The sequence below is a fragment of the Manis pentadactyla genome, chromosome 1, assembly GCF_030020395.1.
Source record: "Manis pentadactyla isolate mManPen7 chromosome 1, mManPen7.hap1, whole genome shotgun sequence".
Taxonomy (NCBI): domain Eukaryota; kingdom Metazoa; phylum Chordata; class Mammalia; order Pholidota; family Manidae; genus Manis; species Manis pentadactyla.
In genome coordinates this window covers 93,774,573-93,798,970 of record NC_080019.1, presented here as the reverse complement: position 1 = coordinate 93,798,970, position 24,398 = coordinate 93,774,573, and the positions used below count along the sequence as shown (strand labels likewise).

The 24,398-nt window shown below is 40.1% G+C and overlaps 1 pseudogene; it reads right to left on the bottom strand.

Moving 5' to 3' along the window:
* Nucleotides 1-485: 485 nt before the first annotated feature.
* LOC130679506 (uncharacterized) overlaps nt 486-24,398 on the bottom strand; it is a 39,480-nt pseudogene continuing 15,567 nt past the window's right edge.

Genomic DNA, 24,398 nt, shown 5'->3' with positions numbered 1-24,398 from the left:
AGGGGGAAGAAAAATATTTGCTTCAAAACACACACACATACACACAAATATTTATAACAAATAAGGAGGAATACTCATTACAGTTACAGGCCCCATTTCTGTAACTGGTCATATGGTCATGACCAGTTTATAACTACCTTCTTCCACTACCCATTCTGTATTCCCTTTTGCCTTCAGCTAGCATCTCAGCTGGGTGTGGTCTCTACTCATTGAAGTGACTCAAACCTTCATTCCTGAAGGATCTGGGCTATTGGTAGTCCTGCCTGGACAGGGTTGTTGTAGTTTTCCACTGACCTTAATCACAGGGTATGGGAATACTAAAAGCCTCCTAAAGGGACCTACTGTATTCCAGACATACTCTTCTGTTGTCAAGTAGAAGAGCAGTTTCCCCTTGGTAATCAGGATCAATAACCCTACCCAGCACCAAACTACCCTCTTGCCTGTTGAGTCAGAGGCATGAGGAGTCCAAAGCAGCCCAGCACCAGTTATTGCAGCCCAGATTGAAGCACTTTCCCCTTTGGTCTAAGGTCTCTAAGCCAACAGAGCACAAGGTCATGGGAACAAGAAAGCAAGAATTTTGCTAGTGAGTCACTAGGGATAATAGTAGGGTCATTCCCACTTCCACCCGTTGACTCATGAATCCTGGCTATGGGAGAAACAGCAACATATATTGGCTGCTGATTCAGCAGGTACACGGCCTGCTAGAGAAACTTGTCCCAGTCCTGCAAGGTACTGCTCTCCAGCCAATGCTGTAACTGAGTCTTCAAAAGGCCATCCCCCATTCTAGTAAGCCAGCTGCTTCAGGATGGTGAGGAACACATAAGACCAGCAAATTCCCTGAGCCTGGTCCCATTGCTACACTTCTTTGCTGTGAATTGAGTTGCTTAATAAACCATATTGTATAGAATCCCATGATGGCACATAAGGCATTCTGTAAACCCACAGATGGTATTTTGGCAGACTGTGAGCATTGAAGGCAAGTCTCTATCCCGAGAAAGGATCTGTTCCAGAAAGAACAAAATGCTGCCCCTTCCATGATAGAAGTGGTCCAATAACCAACCTGCTTTGAGGTAGCTGGCTGGTCACTCTGGGGAATGGTGCCATATCTAGATCTCAGGGTTGGTCTCTGCTGCTCGCAGATTGAGAACTCAGCAGTGGCCACAGCCAGGTCAGCCTTGGTGAGCGAGGTCCTTGTTGCTGTTCCCAGGCATGACCTCCCTCCCTACCACCATGGCCACTTTGTTCATAAGCTCACTGGGTGATGACAGGCTGACTGGTATCTACGGAATGGATCATCCTATCTACTTGATTATTAAAATTCTCTTCGGCTGAGGTTACCCTTTGGTGAGCATTCATATGGGACACAAATGTCTTTGTGCTTTTTGCCTATTCAGAGAGATCTATCCACTCAGTTTTTCCCAAAATTTCCTTGTCTCCAATAATGTTTCAATCATAGTCCCTCCAAGTCCCTGACCAGCTAGCCAAACCACTGCCCTCCTATTATGAATCAGTACACATTCACACATCTGGCCATTTCTCCTTCTAAGCAAAGTGAACAACCAGGTACAGTGCTTGAAATTCTGCTCTCAGAGAGATTTTCCTTCACCTTAAGGGATGTTCAAAAGGAGGCTGCAGTGTTATAGCTTCCACTTCCAGGCAGTGCCTGCATATTATGCAGAACCATCTGCAAACAAGACCCCAAGTCTGCTATTCCTCTTTTGACTAACCGAGTGTAGGGAACTCCCCAGGAGGCCACAAGTGCAGGCTAGGAGAGAGAAGGTAGTGTAGCAGAAGTGCAGACCATGGGTGTTTGGTCATGTAACTTATTTGTGTCTTCAGGGCCTATTTGGGTCTGATCATATGTGTACCACTTCCATTTGATGACAGAGTGCTGCTATGTACACCAACTTTATGGCTTGGTGGGTCAGATTACCTAGTTCATGATGGACGGTTCAGGTCACAAGGTATCTGGGGGCTTACAGTCAAGCATTCATTCTCTACCAAGGCCCAGTACCAGGCCAAGAGCTGTTTCTCAGAAGGAGAGCAGTTATCTACAGAGGACGGCAGGGCTTTGCTCCAAAATCCTAAATGTCTGCCCTGCAAATCACCTACAGGGGTCTGTCAAAGACTCTAAACAGCACCCCTACCTGCCATTGACACTTGAAGCAGCCTGGATCTGCTGCATCATATGGCCCAAGCAGCAGAGCAGCTTGCACAGTGGCTTTGACCTGCGGCAGAACCATCTCTTTCCTAGGCACTACTCAAAACTAGCAGCTTTTTAGTCACTAGGTAAATGGGCCAAAGTAACTCACCTAAATGTGGAACATGTTGCCTCTAAAATCCAAAAAGGCCTTATTAAGAATTGTGTCTCTTTCTTGGTTTTAGGAAGGGACAGATGCAGCAACTTATCCTTCACGTTAGAAGGGATACCTTGACATGCTCCACACCACTAGACCCCTACAAATTCCATGAAGGTTAGAAAAGGCCCCTGAATTTTTGTTGGACTTACGGCATGCAAATATCTTACTGATAAGTCTAGAGTACTTGCTATTTCTCACACACTAGATCCAATCAATATCACATCATTAATGTAATGAACCAGTGTGATATCCTGTGGAAGGGAAAGGTGATCTAGGTCCCTGCAAATTAAATTATGACACAGGGCTGGAGAGAGTTGATCTACTTCAGAGGTAGGAAAGTGAAGATATATTATTGGCTTTGCTAGCTGAAAGCAAGTTGCTCTTGATGATCTTTATTAACAAATATGGAGAAAAATGCATTTGCCAGATTGTTGCATACCAGATAGTAGGGAATGTGTTAATTTGATCAAGCAAGGAAACCCCATCCTGTGCAGGAGCTGCAATTGGAGGCATCACCTGGTTAAACTTATGATAGTCCACAGTCATTCTCCAAGAACCACCTATCTTCTGCACAGGACAAATAGGGGAGTTGAATGGGGACATGGTGGGAAAAATCACCACTTTTTCATCTTTCAAGATGTTGTTAGTGGCATTAATCTCTGCAGTCCCTCGAGGAATGTGGTATTGCTTTTGGTTTACTATTTTCCTAGGTAAAGCCATTTCTAGTGGGTTCTACCTGGCCTTTCCCACCATAATAGCCCTCACTCCATAGCTCAGAGGACCACTGCGGGGGTTCTGCCAGCTGCTGAATGTATCGGATACTTATGTACTCTAGAACTGGAGAAATACTGCAGGATGTGTTTGGACCCACTGGACCCACTGTGAGACAGACCTGAGCTAAGACTCCACCAATCACCTGACCTCTGTAAGCCCCTCCTCTGACTGATGGAACACAGTGACATCTTGGGTCTCCTGGACTAGTGTCAATTAAGAGCCGGTGTCCAATAGTCCCCCAAAGCTACGATTATTTCCTTTTTTCCCAGTGCTGTGCTGCTCTGGCAAAAACCACAGGTCCCTTTGGGGAAGGTTGGGAGAAAGATTAACAGCACAAAATTTCAGCAGTGTACGAGGGTCTGTCCTCAAGGGCACCTGGCTTCCCCTTAGTTCAGTGGGTCTGGGGCTGTAACTGGCTCAACCCTGCGAATTGGTTGAGGGGCCATGATTCTGTTTTATGAATCAAGTTAAACTTCTCTTCACTTGACCTAGAACTTTTGTGTTTATACAGCTAAAGTAAGAATTTAGGAGGCTTCCTATATTTCACTTCTGGGAGCACCATGGCTAACCATAGGTCTGCAGGAGAGAGACAATTCTGGCTGCTGATTGGCCCTCCTGGTACCCACCTTGCCTGGGTGATTAAGTGTTACCACTTGAACCTTGTCATCCATCATCCAGTTTTTCCCACAGCATTTAGGTTTCCCAATTCAGGGACCACAGATCCCCCTATAAGGTATGGTATAAAGAAAAAAACAATTACAGAGCTCTTCTAGGATGCTGAGGCTACCCTCAAAAGTTAATTTTGGGAGGGGCGGAAGATGGTGGCGTGAGTAGAGCAGCGGAAATCTCCTCCCAAAACCACATATATCTATGAAAATATAACAAAGACAACCCTTCCTAGAATAAAGACCAGAGGACACAGGACAATATCCAGACCACATCTGCACCTGAGAGAACCCAGCGCCTCGCGAAGGGGGTAAGATACAAGCCCCGGCCCCGCGGGAGCCGAGCGCCCCTCCCCCCAGCTCCCGGCGGGAGAAGAATAGGCAGAGCGGGAGGGAGACGGAGACCAGGACTGCCGAACACCCAGCCCCAGCCATCCGGGCCAGAGCGCAGACACAGTACGTGCCCAGAGGGCCCTGGATACTAGGAAAACAGGGCAGCAAGAACAGTGAGCGGGCACCGGAGGCTGGGCGCTGGAGGACATAAGAAAAGCGTGCCACCATTTTTTTTTTTTTCCTTTTTTGCTGTTTTCTTTTGGCGAGCGCTTTTTGGAAATCTTAAAGGGATAGGGACCCCAATACTAGGGAAACAGGGCAGCAAGAACAGTGAGCGGGCACCGGTGGCCTGGCGGGGTAGGACACCAGAAAAGCGAGCGACCATTTTTTTTTTTTTGCTGTTTTGTTTTGGCAAGCGCTTTTTGGTAGTCTTAAAGGGATAGGGAACCCAATACTAGGGAAACAGGGCAGCAAGACCGGTGAGCAGAGGTCTGAGGCTGGCACCGGAGAATAAAGAAAAACGAGCGACCACCTTTTATTTTAATTTAAAAAATTTTTTTCTTTTTTCTTTTTTCTTTTTTTTTTTTTTTGGTGGTCGTTTTGTTTTGGTGGGTGCTTTTTGGAAGTCTTAAAGGGGCAGGGTGGGACACTTAATCCAGAGGTAGGGAATCCGGGGATCTCTGGGCAACCTAACCCCTGGGCTGCAGGGAGCAGGGAGGCCCCTTACGGAGATAAATAGCCTCCCAGCAGCTCCTGCTCCAACGCGATTCCACCACTTTGGAGTAGCTCCCGAGCCAGGCCACGCCCACAGCAACAGCGGAGATTAACTCCATAGCAGCCAGGCAGGAAGCAGGAACCCTGTCTGCGCGCAGCTGCGCAGCACAAGCCACTAGAGGTCGCTGTTCTCCCAGGAGAGGAGGGCCACAAACCAACAAGAAAGGAAGTTCTTCCAGCCGTCACTCGTCCCAGCTCTGCAAACTATTCCTATCACCATGAAAAGGCAAAGCTACAGGCAGACAAAGATCACAGAGACAACACCAGAGAAGGAGACAGACATAACCAGTCTTCCTGAAAAAGAATTCAAAATAAGAATCATAAACATGCTGACAGAGATGCAGAGAAATACGCAAGAGAAATGAGATGAAGTCCGGAGGGAGATCACAGATGCCAGAAAGGAGATCGCAGAAATGAAACAAACTCTGGAAGGGTTTATAAGCAGAATGGATAGGATGCAAGAGGCCATTGATGGAATTGAAACCAGAGAACAGGAACGCATAGAAGCTGACATAGAGAGAGATAAAAGGATCTCCAGGAATGAAACAATGTTAAGAGAACTGTGTGACCAATCCAAAAGGAACAATATCCATATTATAGGGGTTCCAGAAGAAGAAGAGAGAGGAAAAGAGATGGAAAGTATCTTGGAAGAAATAATTGCTGAAAACTTCCACAAACTGGGGGAGGAAATAATCAAACAGACCACAGAAATACACAGAACCCCCAACAGAAAGGATCCCAGGAGGACACCAAGACACATAATAATTAAAATGGCAAAGATCAAGGACAAAGAAAGAGTTTTAAAGGCAGATAGAGAGGAAAAGGTCACCTATAAAGGAAAACCCATCAGGCTAACATCAGACTTCTCGTCAGAAACCTTACAGGCCAGAAGAGAATGGCATGATATATTTAATATAATGAAACAGAAGGGCCTTGAACCAAGGCTAACCTTGAAACTTTGGTAACCACGAATTTAAAGCCTGCAATGGCAATAAGTACATATCTTTCAATAGTCACACTAAATGTTAATGGGTTGAGTGTACCAATCAAAAGACACAGAGTAACAGAATGGATAAAAAAGCAAGACCCATCTATATGCCACTTACAAGAAACTCACCTCAAACCCAAAGACATGTACAGATTAAAAGTCAAGGGATGGAAAAACATATTGCAAGCAAACAACAGTGAGAAGAAAGCAGGGGTTGCAGTACTAATATCAGACAAAATAGACTTCAAAACAAAGAAAGTAACAAGCATAAAGTAACAAGAGATAAAGAAGGACACTACATAATGATAAAAGGCTCAGTCCAACTAGAGGATATAACCATTCTAAATATATATGCACCCAACACAGGAGCACCAGCATATGTGAAACAAATACTAACAGAACTAAAGGGGGAAATAGACTGCAATGCATTCATTCTAGGAGACTTCAACACACCACTGACCCCAAAGGATAGATCCACTGGGCAGAAAATAAGTAAGGACACGGAAGCACTGAACAACACAGTAGAGCAGATGGACCTAATAGACATCTATAGAACTCCACATCCAAAAGCAACAGGATATACATTCTTCTCAAGTGCACATGGAACATTCTCCAGAATAGACCACATACTAGGCCACAAAAAGAGCCTCAGAAAATTCCAAAAGATTGAAATCCTACCAACCAACTTTTCAGACCACAAAGGCATAAAACTAGAAATAAACTGTACAAAGAAAGCAAAAAGGCTCACAAACACATGGAGTCTTAACAACACGCTCCTAAATAATCAATGGATCAATGACCAAATCAAAATGGAGATCCAGCAATATATGGAAACAAATGACAACAACACTAAGCCCCAACTTCTGTGGGACACAGCAAAAGCAGTCTTAAGAGGAAAGTATATAGCAATCCAAGCATATTTAAAAAAGGAAGAGCAATCCCAAATGAATGCTCTAATGGCACAATTATCGAAATTGGAAAAAGAAGAACAGATGAGGCCTAAGGTCAGCAGAAGGAGGGACATAATAAAGATCAGAGAAGAAATAAATAAAATTGAGAAGAATAAAACAATAGCAAAAATCAATGAAACCAAGAGATGGTTCTTCGAGAAAATAAACAAAATAGATAAGCCTCTAGCCAGACTTATTAAGAAGAAAAGAGAGTCAACACAAATCAACAGTATCAGAAACGATAAAGGAAAAATCACGACGGACCCCACAGAAATACAAAGAATTATTAGAGAATACTATGAAAACCTATATGCTAACAAGCTGGGAAACCTAGGAGAAATGGACAACTTCCTAGAAAAATACAACCTTCCAAGACTGAACCAGAAAGAAACAGAAAATCTAAACAGACCAATTACCAGCAACGAAATTGAAGCGGTAATCAAAAAACTACCAAAGAACAAAACCCCCGGGCCAGATGGATTTACCTCGGAATTTTATCAGACATACAGGGAAGACATAATACCCATTCTCCTTAAAGTTTTCCAAGAAATAGAAGAGGAGGGGATACTCCCAAACTCATTCTATGAAGCTAACATCACCCTAATACCAAAACCAGGCAAAGACCCCACCAAAAAAGAAAACTACAGACTAATATCCCTGATGAACATAGATGCAAAAATACTCAACAAAATATTAGCAAACCGAATTCAAAAATACATCAAAAGGATCATACACCATGACCAAGTGGGATTCATCCCAGGGATGCAAGGATGGTACAACATTCGAAAGTCCATCAACATCACCCACCACATCAACAAAAAGAAAGACAAAAACCACATGATCATCTCCATAGATGCTGAAAAAGCATTTGACAAAGTTCAACATCCATTCATGATAAAAACTCTCAGCAAAATGGGAATAGAGGGCAAGTACCTCAACATAATAAAGGCCATCTATGATAAACCTGCAGCCAACCTTATATTGAACAGCGAGAAGCTGAAAGCATTTCCTCTGAGATCGGGAACTAGACAGGAATGCCCACTCTCTCCACTGTTATTTAACATAGTACTGGAGGTCCTAGCCACGGCAATCAGACAAAACAAAGAAATACAAGGAATCCAGATTGGTAAAGAAGAAGTTAAACTGTCACTATTTGCAGATGACATGATACTGTACATAAAAAACCCTAAAGACTCCACCCCAAAACTACTAGAACCGATAGCAGAATACAGCAAAGTTGCAGGATACAAAATCAACACACAGAAATCTGTGGCTTTCCTATACACTAACAATGAACCAGCAGAAAGAGAAATTAGGAAAACAACTCAATTCACAATTGCATCAAAAAGAATAAAATACCTAGGAATAAACCTAACCAAAGAAGTGAAATACCTATACCCTGAAACCTACAAGTCAATCTTAAGAGAAATTAAAGGGGACACTAACAGATGGAAACTCATCCCATGCTTGTGGCGAGGAAGAATTAATATCGTCAAAACGGCCATCCTGCCCAAAGCAATATACAGATTTGATGCAATCCCTATGAAACTACCAGCAACATTCTTCAATGAACTGGAACAAATAGTTCAAAAATTCATATGGAAACACCAAAGACCCCGAATAGCCAAAGCAATCCTGAGAAAGAAGAATAAAGTAGGGGGATCTCACTCCCCAACTACAAGCTCTACTATAAAGCCATAGTAATCAAGACAATTTGGTACTGGCACAAGAGCAGAGCCACAGACCAATGGAACAGACTAGAGAATCCAGACATTAACCCAGACATATATGGTCAACTAATATTTGATAAAGGAGCCATGGACATACAATGGTGAAATGACAGTCTCTTCAACAGATGGTGCTGGCAAAACTGGACAGCTACATGTAGGAGAATGAAACTGGACCATTGTCTAACCCCATATACAAAAGTAAACTCAAAATGGATCAAAGACCTGAATGTAAGTCATGAAACCATTAAACTCTTGGAAGAAAACATAGGCAAAAACCTCTTAGACATAAACATGAGTGACCTATTCTTGAACATATCTCCCCGGGCAAGGAAAACAACAGCAAAAATGAATAAGTGGGACTATATTAAGCTGAAAAGTTCTGTACAGCAAAAGACACCATCAATAGAACAAAACGGATCCCTACAGTATGGGAGAATATATTTGAAAATGACACATCCGATAAAGGCTTGACGTCCAGAATATATAAAGAGCTCACACGCCTTAACAAACAAAAAACAAATAACCCAATTAAAAAATGGGCAGAGGAACTGAACAGACAGTTCTCCAAAATAGAAATACAGATGGCCAACAGACACATGAAAAGATGCTCCACATCGCTAATTATCAGAGAAATGCAAATTAAAACTACAATGAGGTATCACCTCACACCAGTAAGGATGGCTGCCATCCAAAAGACAAACAACAACAAATGTTGGCGAGGCTGTGGAGAAAGGGGAACCCTCCTACACTGCTGGTGGGAATGTAAACTTGTTCAACCATTGTGGAAAGCAGTATGGAGGTACATCAAAATGCTCCAAACAGACCTACCATTTGACCCAAGAATTGCACTCCTAGGAATTTACCCTAAGAATGCAGCAATCAAGAATGAGAAAGATCAGTGCACCCCTATGTTTATCGCAGCACTATTTACAATAGCCAAGAATTGGAAGCAACCTAAATGTCCATCGATAGATGAATGGATAAAGAAGAAGTGGTACATATACACAATGGAATACTAACCAGCCATAAGAAAAGGGCAAATCCAACCATTTGCAGCAACATGGATGGAGCTGGAGGGTATTATGCTCAGTGAAACAAGCCAAGCGGAGAAAGAGAAATACCAAATGATTTCACTCATCTGTGGAATATAAGAACAAAGGAAAAACTGAAGGAATAAAACAGCAGCAGAATCACAGAACTCAAGAATGTACTAACAGGTACCAAAGGGAAAGGGACTGGGGATGATGGGTGGGTTGGGAGGGATAAGGGGGGGACAAGTAGGGGGGTATTAAGATTAGCATGCATGGGGGGGTAGAAGAAAAGGGAGGGCTGTACAACACAGAGAAGGCAAGTAGTGATTCTACAACATTTTGCTATGCTGATGGACAGTGACTGTAAAGGGGTTTATAGGGGAGACCTGGTATATGGGAGAGCCTAGTAAACATAATATTCGTCATGTAAGTGTAGATTAGTGATACCAAAAACAAAACAAAGGAGAACAAACAAACAAACAAAAAGGGCAGTTCCTGTGTGGTAACCTCCAATGAGTTCTACACAAGGGTATAAAGGGCATATAAAAGTGTAGGCAAAGGGTCTGTTTGCGTTTATACAGAAGATCAAAGCCTAATTGGGCTACCCCTGAAAATGAACTAAGATACTATATGAAAGAGAACTTCCAACATCAGCACTCTCTGGAATACTCATGCCAGAAGATGATCATCAAAAAACCCCAACAAAGATCCACGCACTGCTACAGCTGTAGATGCACTCATCCCACCAGTTCCTGGACTTGCCATGGGAATGAGGAAGGAGATATCTAAGCTGGCCTGTGCATACAGTAAAACAACAAATTTGACTGGATCTATACTGTCGGAACTCAATCAAGAATTAGGAGAAGTGCAAATTGTAGCGCTCCAAAATCTTACAACTACAGACTATTTACTGTTAAAAGAACATAAGGGATGTGAACATTCCCCAGGAATGGGTTGTTTTAATTTGTCTGATTTCTCTCAGACTGTTCAAGTTCAGTTGGACAATATCCACCATATCATAGATAAGTTTTCACAAATGCCTAAGGTGCCTAACTGGTTTTCTTGGTTTCACTGGAGATGGCTGGCAATTACAGGTATGCTTTGGTTATGTAACTATACTCCTATTATGTTAATGTGTGTGTGCAATTTAAGTAGTAGCTTAAAACCTATACATGCTGAAGTTACTCTACAAAAAGATATGTCAAAGAAATAATCAATCTTCCCATGTTTTCTTCCGCCTGCTACTTCTGTAACTTTTCTTCTTCCTTCCTAATTACAACCCTTAAATAGAATTCGTGCCTCATATCAAATTTACCAAGTATCATAATTCTTCCAAGTGGTAAAGACACCTCAAGACAAATGCTGGGCATAGAAGCTACAGGGCATAAATATGCAAAGAAATAAAAAGCTAACCATTTCAAACAATAAGATTTCTCTCTCACTTACCAACTTTACATTTCCCTGTATCGCCCCAGAAGATGACTGGTTAGCCAGAGACGGGTAAGATTCCTCAAGGGAGGAACAACCTAAGACAGGCACAGTCGCAGGGGGGTCATCAGGTGAGAAATTGGGGATCAACAGAGGTGAGGCTTAGAACCTCACCCCCCCGTTCTGAGAGAAATCTTCTGCATACGTGGATGTTTTATTGCCCTTGTCTAGCTTGGATTAACACATAGTCTACAGGCACACACCTGATCATCTACATTTGCTCTCTTACAACACTAAACTATGTTTTCTACCTTTATCTCGTATCTACCTACCACTTCAGCATTTTAATAAAAATAATAATAATAAAGAGAGAAATGTGGTATCCACATATAAATCAAGTATAAAAACCAAATGAGTATTCATATTTGAACTGACTGTTTATAGTTCATAATGCATGAGCAAAACCGAAAGATTCTGTGATGACTGCCCTTGTACTGTTCACTACGTAACTTATTCATTATGTAAGAATTTGTTCTCCATGTAAGAACTTGTTTGTTATGCCTCAGAAGATTGGAGACTGACGAAAATTAGGCTTGGGTGGATTAATGATTGTGCATTGAGCATTGACTCCCCTATACAGAATTTTATTGTTGTTAACAACCATTTGATCAATAAATATGAGAGATGCCCTCACAAAAAAAAAACAAAAAAAACAAAGACAAAACAAAACAAAACAAAAGGACAGACTTCCAATGGTAAAATAAATAAGTAACCGGGATGTAATGTATAGCATAAGGAATATAGTCAAGATATTGTAACAGCTTGGTAGGGTGATAGCTGGATCCTAGAATTATGTATATAAATGTTTTATCACTGTGTTGTACACTTGAAACTAATGTAATGTAATACTGTGCATCAACTACCCTTCAATAAAAAATAATTATCTTAAAAAAAAAAAAGTTAATTTTGCACAATAGTGGTGAATGGTATGTCTTCTGGACCCTCCCAGTGTGGGTAAATAGGTCTTAAGCAACAAACCCCCTCTTAACATTTCAGTCTCCCTAAGCCTGTGAATCCTCTCCTCTACATTAAACCAAGGCATTTCTGGCATTTCACCTTGCTTTGGGCTACATTTTGGTCTATGTTTCCGCCAACCAAACTGTTAGATCCCTTTCTAACTTACCAAGATGCAACATTAAATGCTGAACCTCTGCTTAATAAGTCCATATCAATCAATCTGGCCTGATCCAACTTTATGTTCCTTCCACCATTAGCTCACACCTCAATATCCATTCCCACAGATATTTCCTAGATTTCTGTCAGTATAAATTTCTGTCTTTGTAACCCACATCCATTTACCTCCATATAGAAATCCAGCTCTCAAATGCAGAAAAGGACCTAGAAAGCTATACAGCTGGGTGATAATAGTGGTTTATCCTGGAAGAGCAATGGAATTTGCGTGTGGGGAGAAGGCCAGGTGGGGTGGGGATGCAAGGGAAGAAATGGTGTCAAGAAAGCCCTTCATACTTTCACTTTATTTGCATTGTTTGGATTGTTTTATCAGAATGTACTCAATACACTGTGTATTATGTAATTTAAAATAAATAAAAATTCAGCAAAATCCTCATTGGGGTAAATAAAATATCCCCATTTGTTGTACCAGAAAAAAAAATTCTTTTAAAAGAATGAAAGCATCATGATCGCTGAAATGTTCTTCTTTTATTAAAAGAAGATCCTTAGGAGTATTTGTAGCTTACATTATTGACTACACGTTAAGGTAAAACACAGCAGCAGCCTTTTAGTTTAGAATTGATTATTCTACAGTTAATGTAGCTCTAGTAGTGGCTTTTAATTGTCCTTTGATTAGATACAGCTGGAAATACCTACTCAGCTTGTCCGTAAGAACTAGGAGGGCAAAGGACAGGAGGTTAATGGAGAGCCTTCTTCATAAGCTAGTTTTTAGAAAGGTTTTTTCTTTTTTGCATACTCCTGAGGTGGAATAAATTTTTCACAGACAGGCCTAGAGGCTCTTGGGAAATAAAGTGTGCTATTTTGCTTATAAAGACAAAAATAATAAAGTTATATAACACCTTTTGGATACTTAATATGTGTCAAACTCTGTGTGAAGAGCTTTACATGCATTAGTTTATTTAATCCTGACACCACTTTCAAAAGGCAGTATAATTGCCTCTGTTTTCAGACTAGGGAGAGGTGAGCTAAATGGCTCAAGGTCACACAGCATTAAGTAGTCAAGCTGCAATTCAGAAGTCTGATCCAAGGTCCTGGCTCTTTCCCTTAACCCATGAGAAATGGGTCCTGCTAGCAGGAAGCCAGTCTCTAACCTCAAGAACAGGAGCACAATGCTGGGTGGGAGGGGTAGAGAGCAATGATGGAATTCAATTACATCTATTTCTATCTGTTGCTTTCCACATGGTGGATCTGGTCTTACTCAGGCCCTGTGTCAGCATCCAGGAGAAAGGCCAGCCCTCGTGTGCATTCTTTATGTTATTATAGTGAGAAATTCCTCAGGCACCAAACAAGGAAATGAATGTTTTCATCTATCAAGGTTCCCCAACCAAGACCAACAGGAAAAATGAGGTGCCTCACACAAAAAAATCAATAATGTTTTATCAGTTGGGGGGTGCCTACTAAGCAGGATAAAAAGGATATTGAGTATATCTATAGTACTATAGCCTCGTTCGATAATTGAGGGCCAAGAGAGGAAAGTGATTTATTTATGGACTTTCTACCAGTGAGGGTGTAGCTGGGAGTAGAGGCCTTATCTCCTGGCTTCTCATGCAGGGATCTTTTCCACCATGCGTCACAATGAAGGCCTCCGGTCCTCTGGTAGAGATAATGCAGTGGGGTTAACAAAAGTGCGAGCTCTAGAGGAAATAAACTAGGTGGCCAGGCTGGTGTTGGAAACACAAAGAACAGGAAATCATGCAGGATCATGGAGGATCAAAACGCACCATGTCAAAGTCAGAAACACAGGATGGGGTCACTCATTCAGCAGCACACCCTGCCTGCCAGGACGGGACCACAGTGTGAAAGAATGAAAACAGCACAAGCTGGCATAGCTGAAAAGCTACAAAACAGGTAGAAAGAAACGCACTTATTGGAAAAGTTTTAAATGAAGACAGGCAGTTCTTAGGAAGATTTCCCAGACCTGGAGAAAGAAACAGACAAGGAGGAGTGAGTTAGGAGAGGAGCAAGTGCTAACGGAAAATGCCTTGGGCTCTGTCCAGAGCTGAAGTCAACCTAAGGTCATTGCTGGGCCAGGGCTACAGCTGGGATGGAAACACTAGTAGGGTTTCCAGGGACTCTGAGGAAAACAGTTTTGACTTGGGGTTATAGGAGGAATCAAAAACTGAAATGCCTCCAAGGGACTAGAGGGATAAACAGATGAAGTGAGCTGGGTGAATAGGGGCCTTTGCCTACCACTCCTTTCCATCTACCCCTCCACCCAAAATAAAACACAACCAAAACTACTTATTTTAAAGAAGACATATTTCTACGTTGTCACTAATTTTGAGCCTCATGTCCTCATTGATAGCTCACTCGGGAGTGGTGGAAACTGGGGCAAACAGAGGACAACTGTCCCACCTAAAGCAGTTGCCGTTCAGTTTCAACAAATTTCTGGTCTGCCAGAACGCTAACTCAATATTGCTAGCTTTCCAGTTTCCCAAGACACACTAGAAATTTAGACCTTTACGTGTAACCTCCTGAGTTTTAACTGTTAGCAACACATTTGTATATTTTAAATCAGTGTGGACAAGGAAGGTCTGTGACCAAGTGGTGCACACCAGTCTGCAAGTTCTACTTAGATAGGAGGAGGATGGGGGTTTATCTAAGGATCAAAGGAAACAGGGCCTGCTTCCCTTCAGGGCCCTGAGACAGATCTCCAGCTTGGATAAAGATTAATATAGGTACAAATCCCTTATCTAGGTCTAAACCCCCATCCTTTGTTTCCAGAGACTGGGGACTTCAGAGGCTTTCAGATATTTGATTTTTCAGATTTAGCCAGTCAAATGCAGTTTGCCAGGAGAATGCTAAGGCAGTGCCCTATTAATAAATACATTCATTTTTCTGCAGCAAAGCATATAATCAGAAATAAAATGAGAAAAATAGAGTATATAAATAATCTCACATAAATTCTAGTCAACTTTTGCCATCAAATGAGATGGTTGCAAACTTACAAAATACATTAAGTTTTCAAAGTCATTGGGATTTCAGAATTATTAATAGGTGATTTTGGACCTAATATGAGGGTAAGTCAGAATCCAAGAGTACTACATACACACTCAATTAATTGATTTGTATCTTACAACTTCGATGCTTTGGAAAATATTTCCTGATCTGTCCTCTTTGACTTGAGGGGAGAGTTGGTTGCCCTTTACCACTGTCCCCCTAGCTGGGGCAAGCCCTTTCCTTAATGCCCCGGCATAACTGAGACAGGCTAGCTGCTCTTAGAAGTGGCTTCTCTCAGAGATGCCACCTCCATGCAACCCCGCCTTGACTGCCTCCCTGCTCAGCTCACATCTATCTTGGTCCATGCCAAACTCAAGGTCCATGCAAAAGCCCGAACAAGGGCTCAAAGGGCTCAAAATTTTCTCCTTCCTCTCCAGTTCCTGTCCCTCCTCCATCCTGAAGTTTTGTACCCAAGTAATTTACAATAACTGCTCAGGGATTGCCAGTGGACTTAAAGTTTCTTTTCAAAAAAAATCCCTAGCCTAACCCTCAGGGCTATGGTTATCCTGAGCTCCACCCCTCCCACCCCTTACGACAATGATGATTTAACAGGATTCAACATCAGTACCTTCTGGGTTACCGAATTTCAGTGGGTGTATCCACAGTTCACTCTGTGCCACACTGGACCACGTCCAGGCCAGCCTTCAGTGTCCTGGAGGAAGATTAAATGTGCCTATCTCCCCTGCAGCTTTAGGGGTTCTGCTCCTGATTCTCTGTGCATTACTCCACAAGAACGTAAACACATCTCCAGCAATAAAAACCAAATAGAGCACAATCTAAATCCAAATATGGAAAATAACCCTTTTCCTGTGGAATATACAAATTTGCAGGGTCTTGGCTTTGCTAAAGTACCACTCTGTGGCAAGACACACTGGATTCATATTATTACAAAAAAAAAGCACCAGGCTTAACTTCTCAACCTAAGCATCTCTACTCTGGTGACTTTGGTTTCTGCCAGCAACACTACTTTTGTGTCTCGAGGTAGGAGCATTCCAAAACAACATACCCAAAGACAAGCAGACGTCTCTTCTTCCAGTGAGGATTACTGTTGAAGATCTTCATCATAAGAGTTTCTCCCATTTCTGGGCTACCAAAGGTTTATAAAGTTTAGGGTTCAATCTCAACACACAGTTTTTTTTTTTTTTTTTTTTTTTGTGTGTGTGTGTGTGTGTGTACTATACTCTAATTAGTAAGTACTCTGGGATGATACATGATAATGTGTGATTATCCTATTACCCAATAATCCTCAAAAATCTTTCACCCAATAATTTTAGTATCTGTTGATGATCCTGACTGAATTATAACAATGGTGGTTGCAAAATGGTGACATTTCCAGTTCTATAACTTTTTCTACATTTATTAGCCAGCAGCCTTTGAAAGAAGAAAGCTTGTCTCCATCATCGTCTTTATTTTTAGTGTCATTATAGACTCATGTGTTCTTTTCTGACTCAAGATAATATAATCCATTACAATCATTATTATTTTTGTTCAATTTATCAAATTTGGCTAGCAGGAACAACTTTCACCTAGCTCCTGTATCCTTTTGACGTGTCCCCATTAATTCTGAGCACTGTGTCACTTTTGTGCACACGATGTTTCCAACTCACTATTTTTCCTATATCCTAGACTTTTAATCAGTCGTTTTTCCAAAAACCCTGGATTCTTTTCAGTGAAGAAGAGTAATAAGAAATCATCATTCATGTAATGTAAGTGCCCACTATGATTGAAATATTATTGCTTCTAGACTTTTTCAGGAGACAGAGCTACAAAATGAAAGTTTTAAAGAACCATGAGTTAATAACAATACCTGCAATTGAAATCAAATCAAATTTTAGAAAACATGGTTCTTCCTACCCTCCTATCCAATTGGTATCTTCCTTCTCCCATAATGAGAAAAAAACCCTCTAGTTTCCAACGATTTTCTCTAACCTACCATACATACAAAATAATTTCAGAATTTTTTCACTGATAACATTTAAAGAAAAATGTATTAAGAAAACACGAATACTTTTTGCAATTCTTTCCGTAGTTAAAATGCATTCTATTAAGGTAATATTGTGCTCAACAGTTAGTTGAATGTATTCTTTCTTCTGACTGGTTATGGCATCAATTTGATAGCGACATTAGTTTGGTTAATTTGTGGAGGTTTGTGTTCTACATTAGGGTTTGTTTTTAATTTTTTTATTTAATATACAAACTGCATGGTTCAAAAGTCAAAACTACATGAAGAGGTAAAACAGAAGTTGCACCTTTTTTTATTTCAACATTTTCATTAGTTTCTGGTTTATCCTACGTAGTTCTTTTTTAAATAAATCAATTCTATATACATAGTCTTATTCCCCCTTTTAATAAAAATGCTTATATTATAAATATGTACTTTCACACCTTGTTTTTCTTCATGTGACAAAATAGTCCTTGAAAACACTCCATATGAGTTCAGAGAGATCTTTGCTGCACACCTTTACACTGTTTGGATACACCGTCATTTTGAGGTAGAGCAGGAACACGGGACAAGCATCATGATTAATTTTTCCTATGATGAAAAACGCTGAGATACAAATAGTATAGTAAGGACAGGAGGGACTCCATCTTAAGGCTAAGGCTCCATTTTAAAAACCAGGTAGTTAGGAGGTAAGATTCTTAACATATTTTATGGTAATTAGCCAACAAAGGACCCTATCTTAAGGTATGGCAAGCAATCCTAAATGATATGTTTTCATTGCTTGAGGGCAACCATTATCTTGGAGAAGAAAAGGACTAATAAATTCCTTGTGTTATGTTTAGAGGACTGATCATGCTAATGTCTCTATAACCAGAGAAAGACATCATGAGACTACAGTCAGCTTTGCTCCCTTGGGCCTTTACCCCATTCTTGAAATTCTTAAAAACCCAATCTTAAGCCTTTAAGTGAACCTCTTCTCTGAGGCTGCCCGCACTTCACTTACTTCAAGTATGTACTTTGCCTTAAATAAAGCCTTCTTGCTGTTCAACCACTGCCATTTTGTCTCCAGACTCTTCCAAGCTTCTCAGGAGATTTTAATAAGAGACTCCTTTTCCCAGTGGTAAGCATCTTTGTTACTTTGCTATTTCATTTACCTTTATAGACTTAAGCACAACTCTCCACTCTGTTCTACTTCAGACAAGTAGGGAAGGGCTACTAAGATCTCTGATTTGGGTTTGCAAGTTCCTGTTGCCTGGGTGACCCAGATGAAACTACCATTGTATGATCATGCTCTTTAGTATCCTGCCTGAAAATTTTTCTTTGCTTTGGGGAAGTTCTTAGAACGTAATCTCACTCCATCCAGTGCTCTGCAGCAATTGCAAATCTTGGGATAGGAGGGACTTAATTCCTATGCTGTGCAGATTCAAGCAGACACTGGACTCCAGGTGACCCTGGCTTCAGAAGTTGGCAAGGGATTTGCCCTATGCAAAGCAGGAGTTCAATGAAATTCCCTTCTTTCCCTTTGTTCTTCTTTGCGCTCTACTGCTTGCACAGCTGCTGCCATTCACTACCATTCTTGCTTTAATGAATTCCTTCCTTCCTTCCTTACCTACACTTAACAGAACTGTTTGTAACTTCTTTCTCAGAGTTAGGAATTCTCCCCAGTTCGGGTTGAGGTTTCACCTAGTGTGCAGGGAAAGACCTCCCCAGATGCAGCTGCCTGGCAACAATTTCATCAACTAGTTTTGTATATCTACTAAGGACACAGTTTTGGAAATTTTAGTTTCATAGGGAATTATTTATTTCGGTTAGGTTTTCAAATGTATTTGCATGATGGGTAAATCTCTTTTGAAGTCTCTTAAACTTTTAAAAATTTCTTCTGTTTTAATGTTTGTTTCTCCTTTTCATTACTTTTTTTAATCTTTTTTTTTTCTTTTCTTGATTAGAGTAGCTGGCTGTTTGTCTATTTAGTTTATTTTTTCCAAAGATTTATTTACAAATTCTTCCCTTTTTCCAATAATTAATTTCTGCTTTTTAACCTTTATTCATTTCTTCTTCCTGCTTTCTTTTGGTTTCTTTAACTGTTCTCTTTCTGGGTCTGGAGTTGAAATTTTAGTTAATTTATTTTCATTCCATTTTGCCTGATAAAATTATTTTAGGCTACTGGTTTTCCTCCTATCACTGCTTTAGTATTTCCTCTATCCCCTGATTTTCCTTTAAAATAGGTTAGATCTAGAAGCCTGGTTAGATTTTAATGCAAGAATACTTCACTGATGGTGCTATTTTCTTCAAATTACATCACACCCAAGGCTCACACATTATCAGTTGTCCCAGTTTATTGTTGTTAAAACTGATCACTGGGTTCCAGTGGTGTCAGCCAGTTTTCTCCATTTTAAAGTTCCCTATCAAGATTTTCCCTAATGGTTTTAGGAGCAGTAGCCTTAGGTAATAGTTTCCTAGATAGACTTTACTTCATTAGAGGATACAAAATGGTGACAGTCTATTCTATCATCACTTCTTTATTCATTAGCTGAAATTCATCTGCAAAAAAGAACTTTTCCTCATTATTTTCTTTATACAGGAAAGGTAGGACACTTGATTTTTCACTCTTTATTATCAATATTTAGTATGGTGACTTGGTAATTTAGCAATCTCCAACGGTAACCAAATATGTGTTTTAAAGCATCATCATGAACTCACAAATTTGTATATATATTTGATGTTTCAATTCATTGCAGTTATTATTCTGTTTTTACTTAACTCTTATTTTGTACTTTATCTCTTTTCTCTTACTGTGAAAGCCTCAATTTCTAATGACATTAACATAATTATTTATTTGCTTTTTCCACTACATCACGTTACTATTAGTACTACAATAAGACAACCAAATGCAGTGTAAAATTTCTTTAACAGTTTTTTTTTTCTCTATAATATACCCTACTAGGGATGTACTATATTTTAAAATAAGGGAATTATTTTCTCTACACAGTTATGGCACCAAACTGATATATGGTTACGACATTCGTTTCTGATTTTAGGGATTTATTTTACCTGTTTTCTAATTACATAAAATGCAATATGGTTCTGAAGCCAAACTATATAAGATGCATCCACAGAATGTTTTCCTCTGTCCCCTTCATCCTGCATTCTCTCTCCCAGTATAGGAAACCCTTTTTGTTAGTTTTTGATATTTCATTTCATTCTTACCTTTTTTTTTTGGTATCATTAATCTACAATTACATGAAGAACATTATGTTTACTAGGCTCCCCCCTTCACCAAGACCCCCCCACATACCCCTCCACAGTCACTGTCCATCTGCATAGTAAGATGCTGTAAAATCACTACTTGTCTTCTCTGTGTTGCACAGCCCTCCCTGTGCCCCCCACGCACTATACATGCTAATCGTAACACCCTCTTTCTTTTTCCCCGCCCTTATCCCTCCCTTCCCACCCATCCTCTCCAGTCCCTTTCCCTTTGGAAACTATTAGTCCATTCTTGGGTTCTGTGCTTCTGCTGCTGTTTTGTTCCTACAGTTTTCCTTTGTTCTTATACTCCACATATGAGTGAAATCATTTGGTACTTGTCTTTCTCCGCCTGGCTTATTTCACTGAGCATAATACCCTCTAGCTCCATCCATGTTGTTGCAAATGGTAGGATCTGTTTTATTCTTATGGCTGAGTAATATTCCATTGTGTATATGTACCACATCTTCTTTATCCATTCATCTACTGATGGACATTTAGGTTGCTTGCATATCTTGGCTATTGTAAATAGTGTAGCGATAAACATAGGGGTGCATCTGTCTTTTTCAAACTGGAGTACTGCATTCTTAGGGAAAATTCCTAGAAGTGGAATTCCTGGGTCAAATGGTATTTCTATTTTGAGCATTCTGAGGAACCTCCATACTGCTTTCCACAATGGTTGAACTAATTTACATTCCCACCAGCAGTGTAGGAGGGTTCCCCTTTCTCCACAACCTCACCAACATTTGTTGTTGTTTGTCTTTTCGATGATGGCAATCCTTACTGGTGTGAGGTGATATATCATTGTGGTTTTAATTTGCATTTATCTGATGACAAGCGATGTGGAGCATCTTTTCATGTGTCTGTTGGCCATCTGAATTTCTTCTTTAGAGAACTGTCTATTCAGCATCTCTACCCATTTTTTAATTGGATTATTTGCTTTTTCTTTGTTGAGGCGTGTGAGCTCTTTAGATATTTTGGATGTCAATCCTTTATCGAATCTGTCATTTATGAATATGTTCTCCCATACTGTAGGATACCTTTTTGTTCTATTGATGGTGTCCTTTGCTGTACAGAAGCTTTTTAGCTTGATATAGTCCCACTTGTTCATTTTTGCCTTTGTTTCCCTTGCCCGGGGAGATATGTTCATGAAGAAGTCACTCATGTTTATGTCCATGAGATTTTTGCCTATGTTTTTTTCTAAGAGTTTTATGGTTTCATGACTTACATTCAGGTCTTTGATCCATTTGGAGTTTAATTTTGTGTATGGGGTTAGACAGTGATCCAGTTTCATTCTCTTACATGTAGCTGTCCAGTTTTGCCAACACAATCTGTTGAAGAGACTGTCATTTCCCCATTGTATGTCCATGGCTCCTTTATCTTTTATTAATTGGCATATATGTTTGGGTTAATGTCTGGAGTCTCTATTCTGTTCCACTAGTCTGTGGCTCTGTTCTTGTGCCAGTACCAAATTGTCTTGATTACCGTGACTTTGTAGTAGAGTTTGAAGTTGGGGAACGAGATCCCCCCCACTTTATTCTTCCTTCTCAGGATTGCTTTGGCTATTCGGGGTCTTTGGCAGTTCCATATGAATTTTTGAACTATTTGTTCCAGGTCCCTGAAGAATGCTGTTGGTAATTTGATAGGGATTGCATCAAATCTTTATATTGCTTTGGGCAGGATGGCCATTTTGACAATATCAATTCTTCCTAACCAGGAGCATGGGATGAGTTTCCATTTGTTAGTGACCTCTTTAATTTCTCTTAAGAGTGTCTTCTAGTTTTCAGGGTATAGGTCTTTCACTTCCTTGGTTAGGTTTATTCCTAGGTATCTTATTCTTTTTGATGCTATTGTGAATGGAATTTTTTCCTGATTTCTCTTTCTATTAGTTCAATGTTAGTGTATAGGAAAGCTACAGATTTCTGTGTGTTGATTTTGTATCCTGCAACTTTGCTGAATTCCGATATTAGTTCTAGTAGTTTTGCATGGAGTCTTTAGGGTTTTTTATGTACAATATCATGTCATCTGCAAATAGTGACAATTTGACTTCTTCTTTACCAATCTGGATTCCTTGTATTTCTTTGTTTTGTCTGATTGCCGTGGCTAGGACCTCCAGTACCACGTTGAATAACAGTGGGGAGAGTGGGCATCCCTGTCTTGTTCCCAATCTCAGAGGAAAAGCTTTCAGCTTCTCGCTGTTCAGTATGATGTTAGCTGTGGGTTTATCATATATGGCCTTTATTATGTTGAGGTACTTGCCCTCTATATCCATTTTTTTGAGAGTTTTTATCATGAATGGATGTTGAATTTTGTCGAATGCTTTTTCAGAATCTATGGAGATGATCATGTGGTTTTTGTCCTTCTTTTTGCTGATGTGGTGGATGATGTTGATGGATTTTCAAATGTTGTACCATCCTTGCATCCCTGGGATGAATCCCACTTGGTCATGGTGTATGATCTTCTTGATGTATTTTTGAATTCAGTTTGCTAATATTTTGGTGAGTATTTTTACATCTACGTTCATCAGGGATATTGGTCTGTAGTTTTCGTTTTTAGTGGGGTCTTTGCCTGGTTTTGGTATTAGGGTGATGTTGGCTTCATAGAATGAGTTTGGGAGTATTCCCTCCTCTTCTATTTTTTGGAAAACTTTAAGAAGAATGGGTGTTATATCTTCTCTACATGTCTGATAAAATTCCGAGGTAAATCCATCTGGCCCAGGGGTTTCGTTCTTTGGTAGTTTTTTGATTACCACTTCAATTTTGTTGCTGGTAATTGGTCTGTTTAGATTTTCTGTTTCTTTCTGGGTCAATCTTGGAAGGTTGTATTTTTCTAGGAAGTTGTCCATTTCTCCTAGGTTTTCCAGCTTGTTAGCATATAGGTTTTCATAGTATTCTCTAATAATTCTTTGTATTTCTGTGGGGTCCATCATAATTTTTCCTTTATTGTTTCTGATACTGTTGATGTGTGTTGACTCTCTTTTCGTCTTAATAAGTCTGGCTAGAGGCTTATCTATATTGTTTATTTTCTCAAAGAACCATCTCTTGGTTTCATTGATTTTTGCTATTGTTTTATTCTTCTCAATTTTATTTATTTCTTCTCTGATCTTTATTATGTCCCTCCGTCTGCTGACCTTAGGCCTCATTTGTTCTTCTTTTTCCAATTTCGATAATTGTGACATTAGACTATTCATTTGGGATTGTTCTTCCTTCTTTAAATATGCCTGGATTGCTATATACTTTCCTCTTAAGACTGCTTTTGCTGTGTCCCACAGAAGTTGGGGCTTTGTGTCGTTGTTGTCATTTGTTTCCATATATTGCTGGATCTCCATTTTAATTTGGTCATTGATCCGTTGATTATTTAGGAACATGTTGTTAAGCCTCCATGTGTTTGTGAGCCTCTTTGCTTTCTTTGTACAATTTATTTCTAGTTTTATACCTTTGTGGTCTGAGAAGTTGGTTGGTAGGATTTCAATCTTTTGGAATTTTCTGAGGCTCTTTTTGTGGCCTAGTATGTGGTCTATTCTGGAGAATGTTCCATGTGCACTTGAGAAGAATGTGCATCCTGTTGCTTTTGGATGTAGAGTTCTATAGATGTCTATTAGGTCCATCTGTTCTAGTGTGTTGTTCAGTGCCTCTGTGTCCTTACTTATTTTCTGTCTGGTGGATCTGTCCTTTGGAGTTAGTGGTGTGTTAAAGTCTCCCAAAATGAATGCATTACATTCTATTTTCTCCTTTACTTCTGTTAGTATTTGTTTCACATATATTGGTGTTCCTGTATTGGGTGCATATATGTTTATAATGGTTATATCCTCTTGTTGGACTGAGCCCTTTATCATTATGTAATGTCCTTCTTTATCTCTTGTTACTTTATTTTGAAGTCTATTTTGTCTGATACTACTATTGCAACACCTGCTTTTTTCTCTCTGTTGT